The following is a 26,692-nucleotide window of genomic DNA, read 5'->3' as shown; positions in this document are numbered from 1 at the left end:
CACACACACACACACACACTACTGAAAACATATTCCAGTGTGGCTTTGGTGATTCTTATCGTTAAGGGTATAGTTTCCCATTTGTCACCCCTCTGATGGTAATTGCATCCAGTCTCATATAATGAAATGGAAAAAAATCCATATAGGCCCCTTTGGCTAAGCTCTCTTATAAACTCCATACTGTTATATCTTAATTAACCTACCTACCTACTTGGATATCTTGTAGTTATTTTAAGCTTCATGTTTCAAAACTGAGTTCCTGATCTTCTGTTAAGAAAACTTTCCTACTTACCTTCTTCGTTTTAGTTAATAACTACTTTATTCTTCTAGCTGTTCAAGCTCAAAACTTTAGTCATCCTTGACTCCGTTTTTCTTCACACTGAGAATCCAATCTATCACTAAATTACATTGGTGTTATCTTTAAAATATACACACACTCCAGCCACTTCTTACCACCTTCCACCCTATCATCCTTGTCCAAAACTCCACTGGTTCTTACCCAGATTACTCACCTTGAGTAGTATTGTTTTATTGATCTACTGTTTGTCTATTCTCAGTAGTCCAAGTGATTCTCATAAAATAGAAGAAAACATTCTGTGGCTCAAAACCTTATAATGATTTGTAATGAAGCTATGAGTGGCTATAAATTGTGATTGGTCTTAACTGCATTTCTCTCTGTGACTCATTCCCTTAATCTTGTGTTAAAGCCAAATGGACCTCTTTTCTCTTTTATAAAGATCAGGAGACTTTTAGATAAAAGGGATCTTAAAGTATCTAAATTGTTCTCTTTGTTATACTCTCCAATTACTCTTGTTTATTTCCTTCAAAGTACATATAATACTCTATAATTAACATGTTTATTCATTCATTTGTTTACAATTTTCCCTGAATCTTGAACAGCCAATATTTAGCTCTTACTCCAAGTATGTCTCAATCTTTCTTCAATAGAAGGTAAAGGAATGGCAGTTCAGTCAACAGGCTTTCAAAACACCTAGAGTTCTGACCCCCTTCTCCCACCCAAAGAGTTATCTCCTATCCTGAAATTTAGGCATGTATGACTATCAAGAGGAAAAGTTGAGGAGCACCTGAGTGGCTCAGTGGGTTAAAACCTCTGCCTTCGGCTCAGGTCATGATCCCAGGGTCCTGGGATCGAGCCCCGCATCGGGCTCTCTGGAGCCTGCTTCCTCCTCTCTCTCTGCCTGCCTCTCTGCCTACTCGTGTCTGTCAAATAAATAAATAAAATCTTTAAAAAAAAAAAAAGAGGAAAAGTTGAGGTAATGTGAGTCTCTTGATTTGTACTTATTTTCAATTGCCGTAAGTGCTGAAAAACTATATAAAGGTTTATTTAGGTTCAGTTTTACATATTTGTACAAAATATGAAACTAGATTTCTACCCTAGCAACTCTGCTGAACATTTTACAATGCTACTATAGTAAGTAGCTACTATAGTCTCAAGAGACTATAATAGGTCATCCTTCCTTATCATGTCATTTAATTATTATATATATACACACATTTAATTATTATGTATATACACACATACACACAAACTTTTCCCACAATGGTTTGCTGATGTTTGGTAAGTTTAATCAGACCTACCTATTTTAAACTGTACTTTTACTTTTTGTTTTGCCTTGAAGCAGTGGCTTATTTTTCTTAGGTTTATTTTTCTGGTATCTACTTATTTACATAATACTGTAAGACATACTTGAATTGTAGTTTTTCTGACCTATATCCCTAACTAAAATGTAAGTTGAAATTGCATATATTGTTTATATGGTTCACTGCTTTATTGCCAGTACATAACACATCTTTTGTATGGTACTCATTAATTTCATTTATTTAAGAAATATTTAGTGAATGTATACTCTGTGACAGGCTGCCTTAGATTCTGGGCACACAACAGTCAATAAAGTAGAAAAACTAGTGTAGTACAGTGGACCTTAAGTTCTGGTGGGAGAGATAGAAAACAAGCAGAAATAAAGAAGTAGATAAATATATGACATTTTAAATTATGAGAAATGCTAAGAAGAAATATAACAGGAATGAGTGTAAGGAAAGTTGGAGGAGGGGTTAGATTTTAAATAAAGTCAATTTAAAATAAGGTCTAATTTTTTTCTGAGAACATAACGTTTGTGTAAAAACCTGAGAAAGGAGATTGAAGAAGACTGAAGAAATTTGAAGTGAGCTGGGGAAGAGTATTCCAGACACACAGAGTACAGCAAATGCATAAAATCAATAGCCAAAAAGTGGATGTGACTGGGTGATTCTAAGATTGGCAAAAAGGCATTGAGGCTGGAGCATAGTTAGTAAGGAAGTCATCTGTAGATGTCATTTACAATATTTGGCTTTTAATCTAGAAGTGTTGGGAAGTGTTTGGTGGGATTAACCAGGGACAACATGACTATAAATACATTTGCATTGATGGATAAATGGATTAAAACTATTAATTTGAATTGCATAATAAAGGAGTAGTTAAAGATAATAAACTAATTAACACCAAGACAGTACTAGAACCTTAGTCTTGTTCCCATTGTTATCCTTATGCTGATTTGAATTGTATTTTCCTTTATCCTCTTTTAGTACACACCACATCCCCAAATCTCCAGGGACAAAACAAATTAATTTATATTTTATTATTATATGAATGTCACACACTTTCAAAGCATGATAATTTACAGACACAGAGATTTTATCTTTTGAAAAATCCCAATGTCTTCTTCAAATGTGTAATCTCCCTAAATATTGTTATGTGCCCTTTAAAAATAGATTTACTTTTATGTAAGAAAATTTCAGAAATATGTATAGTATGATAAGAAGAAAGTGTAATAGAATTTAGAATAAGGAAAGTTCTCTTTCCTACGGCTGCCAAAAAATCCCAGTCCATGCCAAACTAGAAAACTAGCCTTTGGAAACTAGGAATTATTGACCTCTATTTCTGAGAAGTAGCATTTAATTGTACTCTTCTTACTAACTCCATTTCCTGGAATGAGCAGAGGCCTTTGTCCTTAGCTCTAAACCATTGAACATTATCAAAATGAAATGTTATTACTTAGGCACCTCTTGCAAGCATTTTGTTCACCTTTATTAGTACTGTAGTTCATATTTAAATCTTTTTATCTGTCACTTTCATTTCTTGGACAGGGAAATCTAATGTGTTTGCTCTTACTCTACAAGCAGCATAAAGCAAGTTTAGTAAGCAGTAAAACTATATTTGCCAAGGAAGATAGTGGATGAGGATGTTGAGCCCTATTCACATGCAATATGCATGCTCAGACATATGGTTGAGAAGATAAAAGTAAATTCTATTGCGCCTTAATCATTAAATCCCATGTTTGTCACTGGTCACGCAGGGCAAAATGCACTGAAAATCCTTGGGTCATTGCAAATGGAAAGATTCCTAAAACTATAATTTAACTTTTTGAACAATAGAATCATGGATTTTAGCATCTCTTTAAGTGGATTTACAAATCAAAGACTTTTCAGTCTGCTCTACTTTTTTCCTGATTACCAGTTGCTGTGACCTGAATGTTTGTGTTCTCCTAAGGTCATATGTTGAAAACCTAATCACTAATGTGATGGTATCAGAATATGAGATCTTTGGGAAGTAAATACATCTTGAGGGTGGATAATGTCATCATGTAATTAATTAACGCCCTTATGAAAGGGACTCCAGCATGCTCCTTTGCCCATTCTGCCATGTTAATTTTTAAGAGGAAGAAGATGGGATATATGAACCAAGAAGTGGGCTCTTACCAGACAATGAATCTTCCAGGACCTGATCATGAACTTCTCAGGTTCCAGAACTATGAGAACTAAAAATCTGTTGCTTTATAACATCTCTTTTATTCATTTATTCAATCATTCTTTCATTCAAAAACGTTTATACAACATGATCATATAATCATTAGGATATTGAAATGATTATATCGTATCTTCTTTATTTTGTTAATATGCAAATTGCTTGGCTGTTCAGATTTTAAAACAAACTTATACTTCATATTTTTGCTTTTTTGAGCCTTTCCATTTGCATCTATTTATTAACTACTCTCCTAACACTACAATGTCTTTATTATTTTAACATAATTCTGGATTTGATTTGTAAATTTTTAAATAGATTTTTGTATATATCTTCCTTCAGGATATTGACAGCTAATTACTCTTTTCCATGTTATATTGTCCAAAAAAATTACAGTAGCTATCTAAGCTACTAGATGCAACATATACAGTCTTTTTATTTTCTGCTAAGGAAATGTTGAAAAAGAGAAACAAGACTGGGGGCATCATGTTGCCTAATTTCAAGCTTTACTACAAAGCTGTGATCACCAAGACAGCATGGTACTGGCACAAAAACAGACACATAGACCAGTGGAACAGAGTAGAGAGCCCAGATATGGACCTGGAACTCTATGACTAAATAATCTTCAAAAAAGCAGGAAAAAATGTCCAGTGGAAAAAAGACAATCTCTTCAATAAATGGTGCTGGGGAAATAGGACAGCTATGTGTAGAAGAATGAAACTTGACCATTCTCTTACACCATACACAAAAATAAACTCAAAATGGACAAAAGACCTTGGAGGCAGGAATCTATCAAATCCTAGAGGAGAACACAGGCAGTGACCTCTTTAACATTGGCCACAGCAACTTCTTTCAAGATAGTCTCCAAAGGCAAAGGAAACAGAAGTGAAAATGAACTTTTGGGACTTCATTGAGATCAAAAGCTTCTGCACAGCAAAGGAAACAGTCAACAAAACAAAGAGGCAACCCATGGAATGGGAGAAGATATTCACAAGTGACACTACAGAGGGCTGATATGCAAGATCTATAAAGAATTCCTCAAGCTCAACACACAAAAAACAGATCATTACCTCAAAAAATGGGCAGAAGACATGAACAGACACTTCCCCAGAGAAGACATATAAATGGCTAGCAGACACATGAAAAAATGCTCATCAGCATCAGCTCATCAGGGAGATTCACATCAAAATCACATTGAGATACCACCTTACACTAGTTAGAATGGCCAAAATCAACAAGACAGTAAACAAAAAGTGTTGGGGAGGATGTAGAGAAAGGGGAAGCCTCTTACACTGTTGGTGGGAATGCAAGTTGGTGCAGCTGCTTTGGAAAACAGTGTGGAGATTCCTCAAAAAATTAAAAATAGAACTACCCTATGACCCTGCAGTTGCACTAATGGGTATTTACCCCAAAGATACAGATGCAGTGAAAAGGACGGCCATCTGTACCCCAATGTTCATAGTCACAATGGCTACAATCACCAAACTGTGGAAAGAACCAAGATGCCCTTCAACAGATGAATGAATAAAGAAGATATGGTCCATATACACAATGGAGCATTATGCCTCCCTCAGAAAGGATGAATATGCAGCATTTATATCAACATGAACAAGTCTGGAGGAGATTATGCTGAATGAAATAAGTCAAGCAGAGAGGGTCAATTATCATATGGTTTCACCTACTTATGGAGCAGAAGGAAGAACATGGAGGAATTAGGAGAAGGAAAGGAAAAGTCAATTGGGGGAAATCAGAGGGGAGACAAACCATGAGAGACTGTGGACTCTGAGAAACCAACCAACGGTTTTGGGGGGGTGTGGGAATGGGTCAGCCTGGTGGTGGGTATTAAGGAGGGCACATATTGCATGGAGCACTGGGGTTGGTACATAAACAATGAACATTTGAACACCAAAAACTTAAAATTTAAAAAATAAAATAAAGATTGAACTGCTTTATTAGATCTACATATGTGAAAATTGAATGCTACTATTTATGTCAAACTTGGTAAATAGATTTCTTTATTTCATTTAAAAATTCATATTTACAATCATAAATATTTTTGAAAATATTTTTATTTTCCTTTTCATATCTAAAACATCTTAGATTATATCTCCTATTTTATGTTTGATGTTGGGTTTTTAAAATATTCTTTATTTTCCTTCACCAGTTTTGTGAGAACTTTTTCAGTCTCTTGGTTTTCTCATCTGTAAAATAGGGGAAAATAGTAATCTTTTCATTGGAATGGTATAATGATAAAATTTTATTTCACATGGAAATTGAACAGTTTTTGGAACTTAACAAGTTCTCAATATGGGTAGGTTGGTAACTATTATCCTATTATTATTAATTCTGCATATTTTTATAAACTTTCTAGGACCTGCTGCAACTTAAACAAAGAAGGGCACACATTAAAAATGCAGAATATTGGTGTTAGTTGCAAACCAGAAAGAAGATACAGACAATTCAAAAAGAAGCACCAGTGCCTTAGAAGGTTATTTGTTAGAAAGCTCTTAAGCTACTGGACAGCCATGCCATATTGAGCCCAATATCACTGAAACGAGGCAGCACAGTTCTGATGAGCCAAGGGATTACAAAAACCTCACTGTAACAGTTATTGGTGAATGGTATCTGCCTCTCCTCTACTTCTTTCTCACTATAAAGGGGAAAGGAGAATAAAAGAGAAGGAAAGATGTATGAAAAGAGTTACTTCCTCTAATTCTTAATAATTCAATTCATTTAGCTATAGTGCTAGCCTGAGATAGTGGGAGAAGTGGATAGTTTTTAAAACAAATATAATTTAGTATCAAAAACCAACCAAATAAACAAATACAAAGGACATGACTCTTGTTTTTAATAAAAAAGTAAGGAACGAGTTAAAGATCTGATTAAGACATTATATGGAAAATGTAGATTTCTAATATAATGTGTTAGTAGGTGCAATTAATTAGATATGTAAGTAGAAAGATGATAGATGGGGCACCTGGGTGTCTCAGTGGTTTAAGCCTCTGCCTTCAGCTCAGGTGATGATTTCAGGGTCCTGGGATTGAGCCCCTCTTTGGGCTCTCTGCTCAGCAGGGATCCTGTTTCTCTCTCTCTCTGCCTGCCTCTCTGCCCACTTGTGACCTCTGTCTGTTAAATAAATAAATAAAATATTAAAAAAAAAGAAAGATGATAGGTAAATACACAAATAATACATATTTACACATACATATTTGGGGAGGTGAGGGTAATTGCATGAGTGGGAGGGATACAATGCATTAATGTTGGTTGCTTTAACTAAATCTTAAGGTAATACTGAAAGATAATCATCATTTAATTTCAAAATGGGTGTTTCTATCTTCCAAGAAGTGATTGAGATTCCAAATATCTTCCACACAATGGCTCCCCCATGTCCTAGGAAATAATTATTTTCTTCTGGTTACCAAATACTGATTTTACTAATCATATATTAAAAACACATCTTACCCATTGGTGTCAACGTAAAGTCTAATGCACTCATGTCTTCCAGTTCAAGATCCTAAATTACTACCTGATGTAGGGTCTTTTCTTCTTCCAAATGTTTATATCCTAAAATTTATGAACTTTATTTTTTTTTTCTGTTTGCAAGCTGTCCAGTTCTGGTCTGTGAACATGGATTTCTTACACATGTCTAAAAGTAAGAGCAAAAGCCAATGTCCATTATCTAACTACATCTCTTAGAGCTATATTCTCTGTGTACTGCCTTCCAAGGCATGGTATGTAACAGTTTTAATAAATGTTGTGTCACTGCATATAATGATTTTCTATCTCTTTAGCCTCCAGAATTTTTCATCGTTGTCCTCTACTCTAATATGAGACCAATGTCATATATGTTAGAAGTTATTTTTATAGTCTTGCATCACCTATTTCTGTATTAAAGTAATGTCAGAACAGTAAAGCATAAACTCTGTAATCTCTGTGGCTTAAGTCGGTAGAAGTATTTTTTCTACCCACTTAAAGAGCAAAAGAAGTTTCTGGTCAGCAGATTGATTTCTTCTGAGCAGTGATTCTGGATCTCTGGTTACTTTCCTATTAAGGCTCTACTCTTTCACAGGTATATTGATTTTTTCAGTGGAAGAGCAGGTGAGAGGAAAATATACATGGGAGGTAACAAAGGCCATGCTAGATGTACACATTACTTCCACTCAGATTCCATTGGCTAGAACTCAGTGATGTGGCCATTCAGCTACAGGACCATATTTAAAAACAATGGATGGTGCTGATAAGTGCAAATTTGTTTCTTATGCAAGGCAAAGAAAGACATGTTTTGTGGTCCACTAGCTGATCCCTTCCACAGTAGGCTAATAAGTTCTGGATATTTATTTGAGATATGTAAGTTTACCCTAATGTCACCAGAATGTATTTTTTATAAAGGAAGAAATCATACCTGACTTTTATATGATTATAATCCTAGCATTTAGCTTATGCTATAAATGTAATAAAAATCATTAACTAGTTATAATCCAGGAGGTAGTTGGATATAGATTTTTTTAAAAGGTCCTTCATGAAGAACCTTAAGTAAAATGATTGTAGTTTGAAGTAACTATCTGAGCTGAAAAGAGTGGGACCAAGGATTTGTGAAAATAGATATGTCATGAGACTAGAGCCATCATTCAGGGGATGAAGATAGATGGATCACTGACATGGAATTAAGAATTTACCTAGATGAGGAGAGATGTTCATAAAAAGAGGGTGGGGAATGAACAGGAATCAATGTTAAAGGAAGCCAAAAATTAACTTATTTACTTCCATGTAGTGTTCTGTATACATACTAAAAATATTCATATTTCTGATTCATTCATTTTTATCTATTTTTATTGTTGTATATACTTTTTCCCAATACATTATTAAGATCTTCAGAAGTTATAACAGTCCTTTAAAAATATCTCTGCCTTATAATGACTATTTCAGATATTTGTATATAGTGTATATTCCATGAACATCTTTTTTTTTTTAAGATTTTATTTATTCATTTGAGAGAGAGACAGAGACAGAGAGGGAGAGAGCACAAGCAGGGGAGAGGCAGAAGGAGAAGCAGACTCCCTGCTGAGCTGGGAGCCCAACATGAGGCTCAGTCCCAGGACCTGGATATCCTGACCTGAGCTGAAGGCAGACTCTTTTTTTTTTTTTTTTTAAAGATTTTTATTTTTATTTATTTGACAGAGAGATCACAAGCAGGCAGAGAGGCAGGCAGAGAGAGAGGAGGAAGCAGGCTCCCTGACGAGCAGAGAGCCTGATGCGGGGCTCGATCCCAGGTCCCTGGGATCATGACCTGAGCCGAAGGCAGCGGCTTAACCCACTGAGCCACCCAGGCGCCCCAGAAGGCAGACTCTTAACCATCTGAGCCACCCAGGCACCCCTTCCATGAATATCTTAAGTTGACTGAGGATTCTTAATATATCCCTTTATAATGCAAAATAAATTTAATGTTAATGTTGAATTCATATTTTGTAAGAATCAATACTTAGAGAATGAGAAAGTGTTAGTTTAGTAGTCATTAGTGCTATTATTTTGTCATATTTTGGAGAAAGCAATTTTTAGATATTAAAAATGAAAAAAAAAAAGCTGCATTATACAATAAGAACTTGACATTTTACCATACTCCAAAGTTCAAAAAATAAGTCTCACTGAGAAGCACAATTACCTGCTGGTGTACTATGAAGCATCAGAGTGAACAAGGATATTGTAATGCACTGACTGAGAATGAATTCCCTTATTAATGGGAGAGGAGGCGATAATTTCATAGCCTTGGGAATTTTTATTACATGGAGAGTTTGGTATGGCATTTTTGTCATATATATTTGAGTGCATCTTGGCAGCAAACACATTGTTTTATATAACAAGTTCTTTATTTTTTTTTTTTTTATTTTATTTTATTTGACAGAGAGAGATCACAAGCAGGCAGAGAGGCAGGCAGAGAGAGAGAGGAGGAAGCAGGCTCTCTGCTGAGCAGAGAGCCCAATGCGGGGCTCGATCCCAGGACCCCGAGATCATGACCTGAGCTGAAGGCAGCGGCTTAACCCACTGAGCCACCCAGGTGCCCATAACAAGTTCTTTAGAAGATGACTTTAACTTGAGGTGAAATGAAAAATGTACCTGGAGTCCATAATGTCTGCCATGTAATTAGTTCCCTTGCTGCTGGCATTGTAGGAAATTATGGCTCCTAGACAGCTGAATCAGCCTTTCTAGTCCAATCTTCCTATTATTGCTACTAATCCTTTTCTCTTTCCTTGGCTGTTCACAGTCCCATGAGGCTTCTCAATCAAGAGTCTCAATAAAAGACTGAGCAGCACCATATGGCTGTACAGTGGTGAATGTAGAATGGGCTATTGGTAAGAACATTCAGGAAGAGGAGGACTAATACATTCTGTGCCCTCAAAGGCTATAATTTCAGGTGATAATTAGAATAAAGTACAAGAGAGAGTCTGTTTCCAGACTCTATTTGTATAACGTATTCCATTTGAAATCTCCCCTAAAACAGAAAGTAAATATCATATAGATTTTTGGGGAAAACACAATAAAACATCTTGACTTTATTTGCATCTTAATATCAAATCTTGCCAGTAACTAAAATCAAATTCTTAATATAGATGTTTCAAAAGCCCAAACTGAAAAATCCTCTAATAGTGTTTTGTAAAATTTTTCCACAACCTGTCTCAGTGAAAAGTTATAGCTGTGAAATCAAATAGGCATGGACTTGAATTCTGTTATATACTTGGCATGTGAACTTGAAAAAAAGATTTTCTATTTAGATCTTTACTTTTCCTATTTTAAAAATAGAAGTGTAGTAAATGATTTTTAGTGTTTTAAATTATTAAAATAATATAATATGTATACTACTCTGCATATTTAGTTGTTAAACATATTGCAAATATAGGGTTGTGTTTATTTATTTATTTTTTTTGGTTTTGTGTTTGCTTTTGTTTTGTTTTGTTTTGTTTTGTTGGAGGGAGAAGTTTTAAAGGTTAATTATCTCTGAGAGGTTCCATCTCCAAATACTGTCACACTGGGAGGGTTTCAATATAGAATTTGGGAAGAACACAATCACATCTATTGCACTCCTATAAAGAACATTATAGAAAGTAAAGGTACAGAATATTTTCTTGGAATCCAAAGAAAGTAAGTTCAGCAGACATGCTTTAACTAAACCTGGAAGCTAGGAGAAGGAAGATACCTCTTGTCTCACAGGGACTCTTGTCTATTCATCTCCTCTTCCCTTATTCTACCTCTTCCATCACCCTCTTACTCCATACCATTTTCTTTTCTTTTCCATGACAACTTGCATATGACTCCCAAGAAACATAATCCATAAAGATTTTTGCCTTGTTTAATTACCAGAAGAATGAAACTGATTTCTCAAACTAATCTTCTGTATTCAAACTACAAGTTTTAAGGAGCTAAGCATTCCACAACGCAGAGTACTAACCACTATACAATCACGGCGGAGCTAAGCATTCCAGACTGAATGCATTTAGATCAGGTGGCATCCTTAGTAAAATCACCAATGGTTGTGGCTATGAAGTCATATATTCCACTTAGACAAAAGAATTAAGGTCTAAAAATTAATGATACATATGTCTTATATAGATAATGTGTATATTAATTTTCCTTCTAGTTGTAGAGGTGAGAATAAATTCTAACCACAGAAGGTTATAGATTTCAAGGTTCTAAGAGAGACTAGGGCCAGGACTGCACATAGCATGTACAAACTGCCAGAACTGAGTCAAAACTCTTCCGAAGTATTCATTCCCTATCTAGCAAATGCTTACATCTCTTTGATGCAATCTTGTCAAACACTCATTTCACAGCTGAAGTAACAGACCAGAAATTATAAAATGACATTAAGTTTAACAACAAAGCAGTGAATAAAATGAGATTAGAACCAAGATCACATGGATCAGGGGTAATTACTCTCATTCTAGTACACAACATGTGAAGCTTCACATGTTTTGATCAAAGCATATATGCATGTGTGTATTCAATTGAAATTTTATAATATACACACATATATACAAATCAGATGGATCAGAGATTTGGATGTTAAAAAAAATTTCAAACTAAACAAAATTTAGAAACATATGTTCTAGTCATAATGAAGACTTTGGAACCATTTATGATTTGATTAATAAATCACATTTTAAAGATTTTATGGAAAAAAGAAAATAAATATAAACAAGGAATCAATAACATGTAACTGGGAAGAAAAGGGTCTCTAAATAGTTGCAGAAGAAAAGGTTAATTTGTATACAAGAATTCTGATAACAAAAAGGAAAACAAATCTCAATTTAAAGTCAATTATCATATGCTTTCACTCACTTGTGGAACATAAGGAATAGCATGAAGGACATTAAGAGAAGAAAAGGAAAAGTAAAGGGGGAATCAGATGAAATATGAGAGACTGTAGACTCTGAGAAACAAACTGAGGATTTTAAAGGGCAGGGGAATAGGGTTATGAGTGAGCCTGGTGGTGGGTATTAAGGAAGGCACATATTACATGGGGAGCACTGGGTGTTATATGTAAACAATGAATCTTGGAACACTACAACAAAAACTAATGGTGTATTGTATGGTGACTAACATAAAACAAAAAAAAAAATTGTCTTAAAAAAAAATTGGGCAGGGGCACCTGGGGAGCTCAGTTGGTTAAGTGCTGATTCTTGCTTTTGGCTTGGGTCATGATCTCAGGGTTGTGGGATTGAGCCCCACAGTGGGCTCAGTGCTAGGCAAGGGAGTCTTCTTAAGATTCTCTCCCTCTGTCCCTCCACCCCTCTCTCTCTGTCTTTCTCTCTTTAAAATAAATTAGTAAATTAAAAAAAAATAAAAATTGGGCAAATAGTATTACTATTCAATCATCATTAGAATGTCAAATGGCCAGTAACCATATGAAAAAGTGTTCTTACTAGGTAAAAATTTTGGAAATACCAAAAAAAAAAAAGTATTACTTATCAGAGTGGCATAAAATATTTTCTAAAATATTCAGTATTGAAAATATCACAACTTTGTCATTTCTTTCCAATACTAAGCACTACACTGATATTAATAAGAGGTGTTTTTTGTTTGTTTGTTTGTTTTTGTCTGCATTTAATCTTTGTGTAAATAAAGCCTTTTTTACAAAAAAGTATACATAAGAAAAATGCTTTATTTACACATATTAAATGCAAATCTAATGTTAATTAGATGTATCCATGTTAGTGCATGTGCCATATTTCTTTTGATATTTTTAAAAAGATTTTATTTGTTTATTTTAACAGAGAGAGAGAGATCACAAGTAGGCAGAGAGGTGGGGAGGGGGAGGAAAACAGCCTCCCCACTGAGTAGAGATCCCAATGAGGGGCTCGATTCCAGGACCCTGATATCATGACCTGAGCCAAAGGCAAAGGCTTAACATACTGAGCCACCCAGGTGCCCCTTTTTTGAATTTTTTTTTCATTTAATTGAATTTATTTTTTTTCAGTGACCCATAATTCATTGTTTATGCACCACACCCAGTGCTCTGTGCAATACATGCCCTCCTTAATACCCACTACTAGGCTCACCCAACCCCCACCACCCTCCCCTTCAAAACCCTCAGTTTCGTTCTCACAGTCCACAGTCCCTCATGGTTTGCGTCCCCTTCCAATTTCCCTCAACTCACTTCTCTCCATCTCCCAATGTCTTCCGTGTAATTCCTTATGCTCCACAAGTAAGTGAAACCATATGATAATTGACCCTCTCTGCTTGACTTATTTCACTTAACATAATCTCCTCCAGACTCATATGTGTTGATACAAATGTTGCATATTCATCCTTTCTGAAGGAGGCATAATGCTCCATTGTATATATGGACCATATCTTCTTTATTCATTTGTCTGTTAAAGGGCATCTTGGTTCTTTCCACAGTTTGGCGATTGTGGCCATTATGGCTATGAACATTGGGGTACAGATGGCCGTTCTTTTTACTACATCTGTATCTTTGGGGTAAATGCCCAGTAGTGCAACTGCAGGGTCATAGGATAATTCTATTTTTAATTTTTTGAGGAATCTCCACACTGTTTTCCAAAGCAGCTGCACCAACTTGCATTCCCACAAACAGTTTAAGAGGATTCCCTTTTCTCCATATCCTCTCCAACACTTTTTGTTTACTGTCTTGTTGATTTTGGCCATTCTAACTGGTGTAAGGTGGTATTTCAATGTGGTTTTGATGTGAATCTCCCTGATGAGCTGATGCTGATGAGCATTTTTTCATGTGTCTGTTAGCCATTTGTATGTCTTCTCTGGGGAAGTGTCTGTTCATGTCTTCTGTGCATTTTTTGACTTAATGATCTGTTTTGTGTGTGTTGAGTTTGTGGAGTTCTTTTTTTTTTTTTTTTAAGGATTTTATTTATTTATTTGACACAGAGAGAGATCACAAGTAGGCAGAGAGGCAGGCAGAGAGAGAAGGAGAAGCAGGCTCCCTGCTGAGCAGAGAGCCTGATTCAGGGCTCAATCCCAGGACCCTGAGATCATGACCTGAGCCAAAGGCAGAGGCTTTAACCCACTGAGCCACCCAGGCACCCCGAGTTTGAGGAGTTCTTTACAGATCTTGCATATTAATCCTTTGTCTTTAGTGTCATTTGCAAATATCTTCTCCCCTTCTATGGGTTGCCCCTTTGTTTTGTTGACTGTTTCCTTTGCTGTGCAGAAGCTTTTGATCTCAATCAAGTCCCAAAAGTTCATTTTCAGTCGTGTTTCCTTTGTCTTTGGAGACATGTCTTAAAAGAAGTTGTTGCAGCTGATGTTGAAATTTTTAATCCATTTTGATCTATTTTAATAATGATAGTTATTTGGATTACTTCATTTTTTTTTGTTCTAAGAATAATTGCTATAAGCTTTTTTTGTACTTGTCTTTTTGTGCAGAAGTTCATAGATTTCTGTTGGGCATATTCATGTAAGTGAATTCATGAGTCATGGATTATGCATATATTGAGTTTTAATGTTTTCTAAATTAGTCACAATAATTTTCACTCTCAAGAATTGTGTATGAAGTATCTTGATGTGTCGCCTTGTCCTTTCTGACACTTGATATTTAAAAAAAAATTAGCAATTCTTTTATGTATGTAAGGGTACTAAATTTCATTTTAATTAGCATTTTACTGATTACTAGAGAGACTGATCATGATTTCATAATTTATTGATCATTTGATTAGATTCTTTTGTAAAAATGCTTATGCAAGTCTTTTAGTGATCTTTCTATTGAATTGATTTCTTATTTGTTCTATATATTTACATTCCTAACTGCCTACTTATCTACCAATCTATTTATCTTTACATATCTATATATCTATATATCTTTATATATATGTATAAATTTTATTTGTGTTTAAATACACTTTCATTTCATTTTTCTTATATGTGTATTTGCATTGTATTTTAAACACACTTGTATTTACTTGCATTTTATTCTCTAAAATAAGTTGTTTGGTGAGTAGGAGTTTGTATTTTAGTGTGCCATAACCCCAGTGTATCCTTCATTCCACTTCCCCTCACTTGGAAGCAATAATGCCTGCAGCATGTCTAACTCTACCCAAGACAAGGAAACTTCTTACAGGAAAATTAGTTTAGAAAAAGGTAACATTCTTAACCAATTCGCAAGAAAATGGATAAATTTACAAACTGTACAAAATGATAAGACCATGTGAAATATTACTAGTGCCTTTCCCAGTTCTTGGAATTGGTCCAGGTGAAGGGTCCTAACAGTTATGCTGCATTAGTTCATGGTTAATCTGTCTCTTTTATACAATTAATTAACCTATTTTGTTATTGTCTGTCTCTTTTACTACAGGGTACTCCAGAGGATAGAAAATATTTACATTTTTTTCCACCCTTGTATCCCCAAATCCTAGAATAGTATCAGGCACAGAAGAAACCTTCATAAATGTTGGTTGGAAGAATAAGTGAATGGAAGAAACAATAAAAATATGCATAAAAAAAATGACCCGGGGCACCTGGGTGGCTCAGTGGGTTAAGCCGCTGCCTTCGGCTCAGGTCATGATCTCGGAGTCCTGGGATCGAGACCCGCATCGGGCTCTCTGCTCTCTCGGGGAGCCTGCTTCCTCCTCTCTCTCTGCCTGCCTCTCTGCCTGCTTGTGATCTCTCTGTCAAATAAAAAAAAAAAAAAAAATGACCCAATGGATGCAGAGACTAACAACATGAAGGATTTTATATGTAAGATTGATCAAAGAAAATTTGTTATACTTAAGGTTTTTGAAAATTTTATTTTACGTTTTTAAACTCTTTACTTCATTATTTTTCTCCTCAGTAAAAATGAAGAAATTTCACTGAAAACTAAGCTCTCTTTTAACACTCTATTTCATTTTTCATTTCTTTGTCCCACCACCTTGAAGCTATGATACCTGCCACATCTCTTTCAGTTGTAGACTATTTTAAACACACCTTAGATATTTTAAAAAGCATTGCAAATGAAAATTTTAAAAAGTGCATGTAAGTAAGTATATCTTAACAAATAGCAATAAGTGCCTGGTACATGTTGAGTCTTCAAAAAGTGGTATTTAATTGGATATGCAACTGGACAAATAGGCCAAGGAATTCAAGTGGTGATTGATGATCATCTCAAAATAAAGTTTAAAGTTAATGGTGGAGGATAAAGCCCTTCCATCTGAAGGACTATTGCAGGAAGATTTGCCCTAAGGATATAAAGAAAAGAAGAGGTAAAAAGTAAGTTAACTTCAGGTTTGATAATTTATTTCCCAATGCAGCCAGAAATAAAATACCACAAGTTAATTTAATACACTCTCTGATCTATTTTCAGGCAGGTAGAGTCAGGTCATAGGAGAGTGAAACAGAAAGAGGAAAAAATCTTTCAGACCAACTTGTCTTTCTGTCTGAGGGACAGGTCTGAGGAAATCAGCTGAGCGTATGTTTTTCTTTATGTAATACTTTGGAGAAGAAACAGGAATGAGGAAAGGCAGGGATTGTTCAATGGGGGTTTTATGGCAACATGGTATTTGACCACACTGCAAATTAAGTACTGTTTGGAAGTGACATATTGCTGTATTGATCCAGAAGGTGGTGGGGAGGATCATATGTTTCATGGGAAAATAAATTCTGGATTAAAACTATCAGAAATTAGTGTATTCGGTTTCAAATAATGCTAACTTTTTAAAGGTTGTCTTTATCAGGGAAAAAATAGACATTTCTATAATGAATTCAATAGTTTTTATTTACTTCATTTAAATAACAATATGATTTACATTAAAACCCCTCATGGAGGAGGGGCAAGATGGTGGAAAAGTAGGAAATTCTGTTTCAACTGGTCCCCTAAAGTGAGCTAATTATCTACCAGAACACTCTGAACATCTATGAAATCAGCCTGAGATGTAGAATTATACACTTCTGCATCTCTGTGGGAGCAGAAGACTCCAGTGAAGAGGTAAAGCAGAGTGGGAACAATCAAACTGATATCAGAGGATAGACAGAAGGGGGAGGGAGCCACCAGAAGTGACCCATTGGAAAGTAATACCCTAATATGAGACTGCCCTGTGATTGGGGACCAGCATTAACTTGGAGTCTGGTTAAAAGCACTCAAAAAGAGCAAACGATCTTTAGGGACAACTGGTGGAATCAGGCAGTCATGGCCACAGGCCTAAGCTCACAGACCCAGGATGGCCACCACCAGTGACCACGCATGTCAGAGAGAGTCCAGCTGAGCCCCTGGGTTGAGGGGCTTGCATCACTGCTCAGCTGGGCACATTCCCGTGCTCGCATAAGGGAGTCTGATGATAGTGCCAGCCTGTGCTCCCTAGAACTTTTGTGCACTGTGTGACCAGGGTCTGACCTTCTCCCTTCCAGTCCTGAGAAAGCTCCATCCTTGAGCTAGCCACGGTCTCTAAGACTGGCCAAGAGTCTGGACTCTCTCAGCTAGGGCTAAAGGAACTCAGTGTGATCACCAATGATAGCAACCTGAGGTCTGCAGTCCCAGCAAAGGCATTACTGGAAGCGGGATCCCTGGACCTATATTGCTTATGGTGTTGGCACAGGGGTCAGAGACAAGCAGGTGCTTTGGGTGACCCCTGAGATAGTGGCTGGGGACATCCTCTGCCCATGGGAGGTTGCAAGGTTCAGCAGATTTTGCAGAGGGGGAGTCTGTGCATTCTGGACCACCCAGAGGGGAGCAAAATGAGGCTTCTCTCTGAGACAGAGGTCGGAGTGCAGTTTGCTTTTCCCTAAACATCCAAAAAGCTGCAAAAAGATGCCAAAGGGAAAAGAAAACAAAAATAAAAACAAACAAAAACTCCAGAGAACAAAAGCCTGAAAAACCAGTGTCCACAGAGCCAAGCCCCTTGATAGGGGCAGGAGGACTCAACCCAAGCAACAGTCTGAAAAACAAGCCATGGTTCCTCCCCCAGAAAGCCAGCAAAAAGAATGAGCAGAAAACCACCACTGGGTCCCCATAAAACTGCAAAACCCCAATATATGGGAAAACAATATATTAAGCTCCTGGTATTGTCCTAAAACCTGTGTATTTCAGAGACACAACTTATATTTTTAATTTTTTCTCACTATTCTTGTTCTATTTAATTTGTTTAACCTACTTACCATTACAACCAGAGGTTTAATACAACATATTCCATAATAACCTTTTAACTTCAACTTTTTTTCATACATATACCTGTCTTTTCCTATTTCTTTTATATATTTTTTTAATTTTATTTTTAATAAACATAAACATATAATATATTTTTATCCCCAGGGGTACAGGTCTGTGAATCACCAGGTTTACACACTTCACAGCACTCACCATAGCACATACCCTCCCCAATGTCCATAATCCCCCCCCCTCCCAACCCCCCCCCAGCAACCCTCAGTTTGTTTTGTGAGATTAAGAGTCACTTATGGTTTGTCTCCCTCCCAATCCCATCTTGTTACATTTATTCTTCTCCCACCCCCTTAACCCCCCGTGTTGTATCTCCTCTCCCTCATATCAGGGAGATCATATGATAGTTGTCTTTCTCCGATTGACTTATTTCGCTAACCATGATACCCTCTAGTTCCATCCACGTCGTCGCAAATGACAAGATTTCCTTTCTTTTGATGGCTGCATAGTATTCCATTGTGTATATATACCACTTCTTCTTTATCCATTCGTCTGTTGATGGACAACTAGGTTCTTTCCATAGTTTGGCTATTGTAGACATTGCTGCTATAAACATTCGGGTGCACGTGCCCCTTCGGATCACTACGTTTGTATCTTTAGGGTAAATACCCAGCAGTGCAATTGCTGGGTCATAGGGTAGTTCTATTTTCAACATTTGGAGGAACCTCCATGCTGTTTTCCAGAGTGGTTGCACCAGCTTGCATTCCCACCAACAGTGTAGGAGGGTTCCCCTTTCTCCGCATCCTCGCCAGCATCTGTCATTTCCTGACTTGTTCATTTTAGCCATTCTGACTGGTGTGAGGTGATATCTCATTGTGGTTTTGATTTGTATTTCCCTGATGCCGAGTGATGTGGAGCACTTTTTCATGTGTCTGTTGGCCATCTGGATGTCTTCTTTGCAGAAATGTCTGTTCATGTCCTCTGTCCATTTCTTGATTGGATTATTTGTTCTTCGGGTGTTGAGTTTGCTAAGTTCTTTATAGATTTTGGACACTAGCCCTTTATCTGATATGTCATTTGCAAATATCTTCTCCCATTCTGTCAGTTGTCTTTTGGTTTTGTTAACTGTTTCCTTTGCTGTGCCAAAGCTTTTGATCTTGATTAAATCCAAATAGTTCATTTTTGCCCTTGCTTCCCTTGCCTTTGGTGAAGTTCCTAGGAAGATGTTGCTGTGGCTGAGATCAAAGAGGTTGCTGCCTGGGTTCTCCTCAAGGATTTTGATGGATTCCTTTCTCACATTGAGATCCTTCATCTATTTTGAGTCTATTTTCGTGTGTGGTGTAAGGAAATGATCCAATTTCATTTTTCTGCATGTGGCTGTCCAATTTTCCCAACACCATTTATTGAAGAGGCTGTCTTTTTTCCATTGGACATTCTTTCCTGCTTTGTCGAAGATTAGTTGACCATCAAATTGAGGGTCTATTTCTGGGCTCTCTATTCTGTTCCATTGATCTATGTGTCTGTTTTTGTGCCAGTACCATGCTGTCTTGATGATGACAGCTTTGTAATAGAGCTTGAAGTCCGGAATTGTGATGCCACCAACTTTGGCTTTCTTTTCCAATATTCCTTTGGCTATTCGAGGTCTTCTCTGGTTCCATATAAATTTTAGGATTATTTGTTCCATTTCTTTGAAGAAAATGGATGGTACTTTGATAGGAATTGCATTAAATGTGTAGATTGCTTTAGGTAGCATAGACATTTTCACAATATTTATTCTTCCAATCCAGGAGCATGGAACATTTTTCCATTTCTTTGTGTCTTCCTCAATTTCTTTCATGAGTACTTTATAGTTTTCTGAGTATAGATTCTTAGTCTCTTTGGTTAGGTTTATTCCTAGGTATCTTATAGTTTTGGGTGCAGTTGTAAATGGGATGGACTCCTTAATTTCTCTTTCTTCTGTCTTGTTGTTGGTGTAGAGAAATGCAACTGATTTTTGTGCATTGATTTTATATCCTGACACTTTACTGAATTCCTGTACAAGTTCTAGCAGTTTTGGAGTGGAGTCTTTTGGGTTTTCCACATATAGTATCATATCATCTGCAAAGAGTGATAGTTTGGCTTCTTCTTTGCCGATTTGGATGCCTTTAATTTCCTTTTGTTGTCTGATTGCTGAGGCTAGGACTTCTAGTACTATGTTGAATAGCAGTGGTGTTAATGGACATCCCTGTCGTGTTCCTGACCTTAGCGGAAAAGCTTTCAGTTTTTCTCCATTGAGAATGATATTTGCGGTGGGTTTTTCATAGATGGCTTTGATAATAGTGAGGTATGTGCCGTCTATCCCTACACTTTGAAGAGTTTTGATCAGGAAGGGATGCTGTACTTTGTCAAATGTTTTTTCAGCATCTATGGAGAGTATCATATGGTTCTTGTTCTTTCTTTTATTAATGTGTTGTATCACATTGATGGATTTGCAGATGTTGAACCAACCTCGCAGCCCTGGAATAAATCCCACTTGGTCGTGGTGAATAATCCTTTTAATGTACTGTTGAATCCTATTGGCTAGTATTTTGGCAAGAATTTTTGCATCTGTGTTCATCAAGGATATTGGTCTGTAGTTCTCTTTTTTGATGGGATCCTTGTCTGGTTTTGGGATCAAGGTGATGTTGGCCTCATAAAATGAGTTTGGAAGTTTTCCTTCCATTTCTATTTTTTGGAACAGTTTCAGGAGAATAGGAATTAGTTCTTCTTTAAAAGTTTGGTAGAATTCCCCGGGAAGCCGTCTGGCCCTGGGCTTTTGTTTGTTTGGAGATTTTTGATGACTGTTTCAATCTCCTTACTGGTTATGGGTCTGTTCAGGCTTTCTATTTCTTCCTGGTTCAGTTGTGGTAGTTTATATGTCTCTAGGAATGCATACATTTCTTCCAGATTGTCAAATTTGTTGGCGTAGTGTTGCTCGTAGTATGTTCTTATAATTATCTGTATTTCTTTGGTGTTCGTTGTGATCTCTCCTCTTTCATTCATGATTTTATTTATTTGGGTCCTTTCTCTTTTCTTTTTGATAAGTCTGGCCAGGGGTTTATCGATCTTACTAATTCTTTCAAAGAACCAGCTCCTAGTTTCATTGATTTGTTCTATTGTTTTTTTGGTTTCTATTTCATTGATTTCTGCTCTGATCTTTATGATTTCTCTTCTCCTGCTGGGTTTAGGCTTTCTTTCTTGTTCGTTCTCCAGCTCTTTTAGGTGTACGGTTTGGTTGTGTACCTGAGACCTTTCTTGTTTCTTGAGAAAGGCTTGTACCGCTATATATTTTCCTCTCAGGACTACCTTTGTTGTGTCCCACAGATTTTGAACTGTTGTGTTTTCATTATCTCTTTTATATTTTTTTAAATATACATATAGATATAAGCTTCAAGGTAATCCTTTTCCCCTAATCAATACTACCCCTATATATAAATTAGTTTTAATCTCCCTTTATCTCTGGAAATATGAGTCCTTTAACAAAGATATCAAGATACACCTAGGAAGAATCAAAATAACCTTCCTCATCCACACTGAGGATTTATAACCACCTTCCCATCTTTTTCCTCTGTCAGTGTTCCTGTGTATTTCTTTTTGTTCTGGTATTATATAAATATTATCCTTGGGTTCATTTTGGCTGGGTTCTTTTTTCTTGTCATTTACTTTTGTTGGTCTTTTCATTTGTCCGTTTTTGTTTGTATACCTTATAAATCGTACCTTTTGGGCCCATTCTAGATGGGTCTTCTCTTTTCTCTCTCTCTCTCTTCCTCTCTCTCTTTTTTTCTTTCTTTTTGGTGGTGACTTCAGATTGCTCAGAAACATTCCAGGGTGTACCTTGCCTGGTTTGTGGTTGATTTATTCAGCTATATATCCCCTCAACCACTTCTCACCAAAATGGCTAAGAAGAGGAACACCCAACAGAGGAAAAATTCAGAGACTGTGTCCTCTCCATCAGAGCTATTGGATATGGACATAAATCGTATGTCAGAAAGAGAATTCAGGGTAATAATTATCCAGGCAATGGCTAGGTTGGAGGACACCATTAATGACAAGGTGGAATTGATTAAGGCAGAAGTGAAAGCCACCTGGGAAGAAGTTAAAAATGCTATCAATGAGATCCAATCTAATCTAGGTTCTCTAATAGCTAGGGTAACCAAGGCAGAAGATAGAATTAGTGATCCAGAGGACAAATTGATAGAGAAAAATGATCAGGAGGAGGCCTGGAGCCAAAAGCTTAGAAGCCATGAAAACAGAATTAGGGAAATAAATGAGGCCATGAAACCTTCCAACATCAGAATTATTGGGAACCCTGAGGGGGAGGAGAAAAAAAGAAGACTAGAAGATATAGTTGAACAAATTCACCATGATAATTTTCCCAATCTGGGCAATGGAACCAGCATTCCTGTCCTAGCGGCAGAAAGATCACCCCCCAAGATCAACAAATTAAGAAAGACCTCAAGACACTTGACTATGAGACTGATGAATCATAATTTTAGACAAGAGCTCTTAAGAGCAGCTAGGGGGAAGACATTCCTTATGTACAGAGGAAGGTCCATCAGAATAACGTCAGACATGTCCACAGAAACCTGGCAAACCAGAAAAGGCTGGCAAGACATATTCAGGGCACTGAATGAGAAGAACATGCAGCCAAAAATACTTTATACAGCAAGGTTGACATTCAAAATGGATAGAGAGATAAAAAGCTTCCAAGACCAGCCAGGTTTAAAAGAGTATGTGACCACCAAGCTGGCATTACAAGAAATATCAAGGGGGAGTGGGTTCTATAAAAGAAGAAAGAACCTAACAGTGATATAGAACAGAAATTTACTAAAACAATCCATAGAAACAAGGACTTCTCAAGCAACATGTTGTCAATAAAAATCTATCTTTCAATAATTAGTCACAATGTGAAGGGTCTAAATTCTCCCATAAAATGGCACAGGGTTACAGATTGGATAAAACAACAGGACCTATCCATATGCTGTCTTTAAGAGACATATTTGGAACCCAAGGATACATCCAGACTGCAAGTGAAGGGATGGAGAAGCATATTTCATGCCAATGGGCCTCAAAAGAAAGCTGGGGTAGTGATTCTCATATCAAATAAATTGGATTTTAAACTAAAGACTGTAGTCAGAGATAAAGAAGGATACTACATCATTCTTAAAGGGTCTATTCACCAAGAAGGTCTAAGAATTGTAAAGATATATGCCCCCAATATGGGAGAAGCTAACTACATAAGAGAACTGTTGTTAATCAAGATAGAGTCATATTGATATGAATACATTAATAGTAGAGGATGTTAACAAGCCACTCATAGTAATAGACAGATCATCTAAGCAGAAAATCAATAAAGAAACAAGAGTTTTGAATGACACTTTGGAGCAGATGGATCTCATAGATATATACAGAACATTCCACTCTAAAACAACAGAATACTCATTCTTCTCGAGCGCATATGGAACTTTCTCCAGAATAGACCACATACTGGGTCACAAATCAGGGCTCAACCAATACAAAGAGATTGAAATTATTCCTATGTATTCTCAGACCACAATGCTTTGAAACTGGAACTCAACCACAAGAATAAGTTTGGAAGGTATTCAAACACTTGGAAGCTAAAAACTACCATGCTTAGGAATGTTTGGATAACCAGGAAATCAAAGAAGAACTTAAACAATTAATGGAAACCAATGAGAATGAAGACTCTTTGGTCCGAAACCTATCGGATATGGCAAAGGCAGTCCTAAGGGGAAAATACGTAGCCACCTAAGCCTCCCTCAGGGTAAAATAAATAAATAAATAAATAAATAAATAAATAAATAAATAAATAAATCGAAAAATCCTGAATACACCAGCTCTTTTTACACCTTAAAGAACTGGCGAATCAACAACAAATTAAGCCTACTTCCTACACAAGAAGGGAAATAATCAAGATTAGAGCAGAGATCAATGAGATAGAAAACCAGAGATACAGTAAAACACATCAATGAAACTAGAACCTTGTTTTTTGAAAGAATCAATAAGATTGATAAACCATTGGCCAAGCTAATCCAAAAGAAAAGAGAGAGGACCTAAATTAATAAAATTATTAATGAAAAAGGAGAGATCACAACTAATGCCAAGGAGATGGAAACAATCATCAGAAATTATTATCAATTGTTATATGCCAATAAGTTAAGCAGCCTAGATGAAATGGATGCATTCCTGGAAACCTTTTACCTTCCAAAACTGAATCAGGAAGAAACTGACAACCTGAATAGACCAATATCTAGTAAGGAGATTAAAGCAGTGATCAAAAACCTCCCAAAAAACAAGAGCCCAGGACCTGACAGATTCCTTGGAGAATCCTGCCAAACATTCACAGAAGAAACAATACCTATTCTTCTGAAGATGTTTCAAAAAATAGAAACAGAAGAAAAACTTTCAGACTCTTTTTACGAATCAGCCTTAATCTGATCCTGAAACCAGGCAAAGACCCAACCAAAAAGGATAATTTCAGAACAATATCCCTGATGAATATGGATGCCAAGATTCTCAACAAGATCCTAGCTAATAGAATCCAACAGTACATTAAAAATATTATCCACCATGACAAGGTGAGATTATTCCATGGGATGCAGTGGTGGTTCAACATTCGCAAATCAATCAATGTGATAGAGCAAATCAGTAAAAGAAGAGAGAAGAATTACATGGCCCTCTCAGTTGTTGCAGAAAATGCATTTGACAAGATACAGCATCCGTTCCTGATTAAAATGACTCAAAGTATAGGGATAGAGGGAACATTCCTCAACTTCATAAAATCTATGAAAAACCCACAGCGAATATCATCCTCAATGGGGAAAAGCTGAGAGCCTTCCCTTTGAGATCATGAACACAAGGATGCCCACTCTCACCACTGTTGTTCAACATAGTACTAGAAGTCCTAGCAACAGCAATAAGACAACAAAAGTAAATAAAAGGTACTCAAATTGGCAATGAAGAAGTCAAACTCTCTCTGTTTGCAGATGACATTATACTTGATGTGGAAATCCCAAAAGACTCCACCCCCAAACTATTAGAACTCATACAGCAATACAGTAATGTGGCAAGACATAAAATCAATATACAGAAATCAGTTGTTTTCTTATACACTAACAATGAAAATATAGAAAAAGAAATTAGAGAATTGATTCCATTTACTATAGCACCAAGAACCTTAAGATACCTTGGCATAAACCTAACAAAAGAGGTAAAGGATCTGTACTGGAGGAACTACAGAACAGTCATGAAAGAAATTGAAGAAGACACAAAATGAAGGAAGAGCATTCCATGCTCATGGGTAACAAGAATAAACTTTATTAAAGTGTCTATACTGCCTGGAGCATTCTACACTTTCAATGCCATCCTGATCAAAATTCCACCTGCATCTTTCAAAGGGCTGGAACAAACAATCCTAAAACTTGTATGGAACCTGAAGAGATCCCAAATTGCTAAGGAAATATTGCAAAAGACAAATAAGACTGGGAGCATCATGTTGCCCAATTTTGAACTTTACTACAAAGCTGTGATCACCAAGACAGCATGGTACTGGCACAAAAACAGACATATAGACTAGTGGAATAGAGTAGAGAGCCCAGATATGGACCTGGAACTCTATGGCCAAATAATCTTCAACAAAGCAGGAAAAATAATATCCAGTGGAAAAAAGACAGTCTCTTCAATAAATGGTGCTGGGGAAATTGGACAGCTATGTGTAGAAGGATGAAACTTGATCATTCTCTTACATCATACACAAAGATAAAGTCAAAATGGATTAAAGACCTCAATATGAGGCAGAAATCTATCAGATCCTAGGAGAACAAAGGCAGTAACCTCTTCAACATCGGCCACAGCAACTTCTTTCAAGATATGTCTCCAAAGGCAAAGGAAACAAAAGTGAAAATAAACATTTGGGACTTCATCAAGATCAAAAGCTTCTGCACAGCAAAGGAAACAGTCAACAAAACAAAGAGGCAACTCATGGAATGGGAGAAGATATTTGCAAATGACACTACAGACAAAGGGCTGATATGCAAGATCTATATAGAATTCCTCAAACTCAACACACACAAAACAGATCATTACATCAGATCAGGGTTTTGGAGGGGATGGGAGTGGGGGGTTGGGTGAGCCTAGTGGTGGGTATTAAGGAGGGTATGTAGTGCATGGAGCAATGGGTGTGGTGCATAAACAATGAATTCTGGAACACTGAAACAAAATTAAATAAAATTAAATGCATAAAAAAGCCCCTCATGAATAAAGTTGAG

Source organism: Lutra lutra, chromosome 2, assembly GCF_902655055.1.
Source record: "Lutra lutra chromosome 2, mLutLut1.2, whole genome shotgun sequence".
Lineage (NCBI taxonomy): Eukaryota > Metazoa > Chordata > Mammalia > Carnivora > Mustelidae > Lutra > Lutra lutra.
This window is presented reverse-complemented; position numbering follows the sequence as displayed.